The sequence below is a fragment of the Verticillium alfalfae genome, genomic scaffold (assembly GCF_000150825.1).
Source record: "Verticillium alfalfae VaMs.102 supercont1.3 genomic scaffold, whole genome shotgun sequence".
NCBI classification, from domain to species: domain Eukaryota; kingdom Fungi; phylum Ascomycota; class Sordariomycetes; order Glomerellales; family Plectosphaerellaceae; genus Verticillium; species Verticillium alfalfae.
This window is the reverse complement of record NW_003315036.1, coordinates 815,465-819,868: the sequence shown is the minus strand read 5'-3', so window position 1 is coordinate 819,868 and position 4,404 is coordinate 815,465.

Below are 4,404 nucleotides of genomic sequence, written 5' to 3'. Positions count from 1 at the left end.
CTCAGTAGCTGGAGGAGACGGGAAAACCCACCACCGCCCACCCCGCCTTGAGCCATTTTCAATGGTAGAAACACGCCTGTCATTGTTGCGATCTAGGGCGATGTACATGTATGCGTTCTTTAGACATGACAAGCGCGACTATTCTCTTGGCGTCCTACATGAGTCGATGGCCCCATACTGGGTTGGACTGGAAAGGGAAAACAGACTTTGCGACTGCATAACCGTTAATGCCTGCGAGAGCGCGCGCCGTGCAACGAGACGGTGTCGCCACGACAGCCCTGTCACCGCTGGACCCCTCGCCGGTAGCTTGATCCATTGCTGAATATTGTCCGAAGCGCGCAGGGAGGGAGACATGGCGTGTTCGCGGGATTTACAGAGAAGAAGGTCTCGCCATTGCCTCGCCTCGCCTATGGAGTCGCGATGTATTGCCAGCGTCACGTAAACATCCATTCGGGCAAGGGGTAGTGACAAGCTCGATGGCAGAGTATCGTCAATCATGGCTTCAAAAGATACCAAAGTGCTTCCAATGGTATCCGAGTCCGATGCATGTGAATTAATACGGACAAATCCTTCCGTGGTAGTCTTGCGTTGATAACAAGAATAACCATCTTGAGCCTTTCAGAAAGTTTATCAAGCACCAGCCCATGCTGAGCAATGTCCTTCGTTAGTGTGAAGACAAACACGGCACGTCGGTGCGCGGTTTCACCACCATGACCAGAGACAGCCCTCCTGATCAACGCGGCTGTGGGAATGGATGACTGCCGCCAAAAAGCCGCAATGCTAAACCATAGTCGGCATCACGGCCGGCGCCATGGTCCATACCGTCGAGGGCCCTCCGACGACCGGACAGACCCTACAATGCACAGATCGCTTCAAACTCGCTAGAAAAAGCCCGAAATCTGTGATAAGATCGAGTTTCGCAGCCGCTCCCGCATCTTGTCCTTGACTGGGGGGAGGGGCGAGGGGCGAGGGGCGAGGGTTCGGTGCGGACACGCTGTCTTGGTGCTACTGGCGTTGTGATCGGCATCACAGGGCGCCCTGAGAGTCTTTGCGATGCTCCCCAATCCGTCCCCTGGCGAGTTTCCGCTGCAACTATGCCTCAAAAAGGCACTTTTTTAGCTATTCTATTGTGTTGGGGTCCATGGCTGACCGATTCCTTCGGCCTCGTCCAAGACTCCAGACCGGTCGGCGGTCTGCAAGCATTGGCGCCTGTTGAGGCGAAGATCGACGCCTGCCAGAAGACATCTGCACGTTTTTCTTTGCTCTGTCAAAGGGGATGGATGGATGGTCCTCTATTTTAGCCCGGGGATTGCCCCATCGCCCCGAGCCGCCTGCCAGATGCGCTTTCCTACCCCCTCCCCTCACTCTGCCTGGTCAAGGACGACGCATGCAGCACGCTGAAGGAAACGTGTTAAATACGAGGCCCGATGAGAAGCGTCTCTCGCGTGCAGCTTCAGAAAGACGCGCCAAAAGCAATCAGTCTTGTCGACTAGACGCGCGCAGGCCCACTGGGAGATTACATACATTTTGTCGCCATCAGGCCATGTTGGCGGGGCCCTAATCGTACGTCACATAGTAGCAGCAGTAGTAGGGGAGGAAAAAAAAAGGCCTGGGTGTCATTGGAATCGAGGCGTTGGGCGTGCTGCAGATGCCCTGGCGGAGGCGTAGAAGAAACTCGTGTTTCTCCCATGCAGGACTTGATGCTTCGGTCAGGACACTGTGCCTAGAGGGTTTATTCGTCAGCTGCAGCCAGGCTCATGGTAGCTAGGCGAGATCTCTGTTAAGGGATCCCTAGATCTTGAGGTGCAGCTAAATGCCCCAACACATAGACTTACCGTGCTTGCTGGTGTTTTCGAGTATCAGGCAGGCCCTGGCAATAGAGATTTTTCAGCTTGGTGGAGACGGCCAGGTCTCACCGGCCGGTAGCGTTCACCGGCTAGGTGCAAGCTTGAGCGAGCGCAGCATCGGCAGAGGTACCTGTGGACAGTGCGACTGGGCCATCTTTACACGGAATACAAAAACCCCCTGCGCCATTACGCCTGTCGTTGCACGCCATCCAACTGCCCGTGGCCATGCAATGCAGGATGCGCGCTTCTTCTACCTCATGCACCCTTGCCTACCTACCTGCTTTGTACATCTGTAGAGATAAAGTGCAATGAAACACGTAGTAAGCTGTCTTGGGAGCACTCTGCAGGACATGGCGGCTCACCAGACACATCCCAGGTGATTACCTGCCGAAAGAATGCAGCCTGCCTTCCCTCTTCCCTCTTCCCATGACCTTCTCTTCTACTCTGCGTCTCGTCGTCCATCCCTCTTGTCGGGATCCTGGTGAAAATGGCATGTCCTGTCGCCGCGACGTCATCTCATTGACTGCGTCGTGGACCGCCAGCTCATCTAAAGAACGCCAGTAGCCTTATTCTGAGACTTCATCCCCCCACTTTCGGAGGCTCTTGGAAGCGAGGCAAGGCATGGGGGGCGTGGGATTCCCTCGTCTCCTTCTTCCTCACAAATCACTAGCCCCGGCACCGAGAGACACCCGTTGGTGAACAGTCATCTCATCGGTCGGTCGATGCCTGGCGCTCCGCCCGGGCACTTGTCAGCTTCCGGGATATCCGTGGTGGACTCGACTGGGGGGGGGATGGAGGACTTGGGCCCATAGCAAGAGACTGCCAGGCCAGAGGAGAGAGTGGGTGGGCACGGGCGGGATGAGATGCGACCCAGGATGAGGGACATCAAACCAAGCTAGCTACCCTGGCCTGACCTTGCCCGCAGGTCGCCCTCGCCAGCCGAACAGGGAACTTGAGATCGAAGCTGGGCAACAACCAATCAGCGGCGAGTCTGAGCTGGTTGAGACACTCGATTTGGAGGCTGGATTGCGACGATGCACCATTGTGTGCTCTACTCGACTGGGATTCTGCAGCTCACCCATCGTTGAGTGTGTGCGATTATGTATCTGAATGGCCATCGTGGGAAAAAGCTGGGTCAACATGGGAAAGCTGGGAGAGAGGATGCAATTCTGCAAACCTGCCTGCCGCCTCCGACCCTGATAAGGAGGTCACGAGCGTTGTGCCAAAGCAGAGGCGGGTGCTCAGATGACTTGCCAGGAGATTGATGCACCGCAGCAGCCATCTGTACAATTTCTTGCTTTCGTCTGTTTCGCGTCCTTCCCCGCCATGCGGCGCGAGATGCTGCGATGCCACGCATGTGGAAGGATGGGGGAGGAACAGGACGAGGGCCGTGGACCGTGTCCAATCAGTCGGTGTGCCGCCACCATTGAACCTCTGGTGGACTCTCATTCGACGGGGCCAAGCAGCAGGCAGAACATACCAAGCACATTCCCCGGCACGACACACCAAGGGAAGCGAGAACGACGGTGAAGCGAGCCTGAACAAGATGGGGCGTACTGGTTGCTCCAGGCATTCCAACCAACGACAGGCATCAGCTGTGGCCATTTCGTGCAGCGTCAGGGACACGTACCCCAGAATGCCCTGTGTGCCAGGACAAGCACTCCAGCTTTTCCTCCCTCTCTTCGTCGCCCCCATGTGCTCAATTGGATGTCTTCTCCTCCCAAACCCCAGGGCACTAGGACGAGAGTTCGAGTGCGAAACGCAGCCTGGCAGGCCCCACGGAGGCTGGAGCTCGTTTGGCATTGTGGCTGATGCGACCTGCCTTTCCATGCGTCGGTCACATCACCGATCGCAACATGGCCACGATGAGACAAACATGGCGCGGCTCAGCGTCATCACTCTGGCCATCTTGTCATCGTGGAAATTATCCACGTCCTACCACCCCCGCGGACCAAGAGAAGAGCCACAGCACATCTGGGTTTCTAAATGCCATGAACAGCGGTCCCTGCTTACCAGCCTGCTTCTTCGTTTGCCATTTCCCCCTGATCACCCGGCCACTATGCCATCGCGCGTAGGGTCTCCCGCCGTCTTGCCCTGGCCGCCCTGGCCACCCTGACCTGTCTGGGCCTGGCTTGCAAGCAAGCGTGCTTTGGGTGCATCCTGTGTGCCTGTGTGTCCGCACCACCCAGCCTCGGAAAGGGCTTGTTCACCGTATTTTTTCAAGATCGTCATGTGTGTGGGGTGTCTTCCGGGGGAAGTGACCGGAGGTCTTGTTGCGACAAAGTAGATTACGACACAGGATTGAGGGGTGCGGGACCTTGAAATGACTTGCGACAAACATCTCGATCGAATGTCGTTTTCCCTTTGTCGCGCCAGGGGTGGACTGAAGGTTGCAAGGCGGCCCGGGATGGATGCTCCGGTGTGGGTTCGACGTTGCGTTTCTTGTCGTCTTTACTCGCCCTGGTTGCTAGGGGGGGGCACGGGGCTGGAAAGTGATCAGCGCGGCCCCTGCCAAATGTGGGGTTTCGCGGTGGGCGCCAGGCGCCCTGGTCGCGCA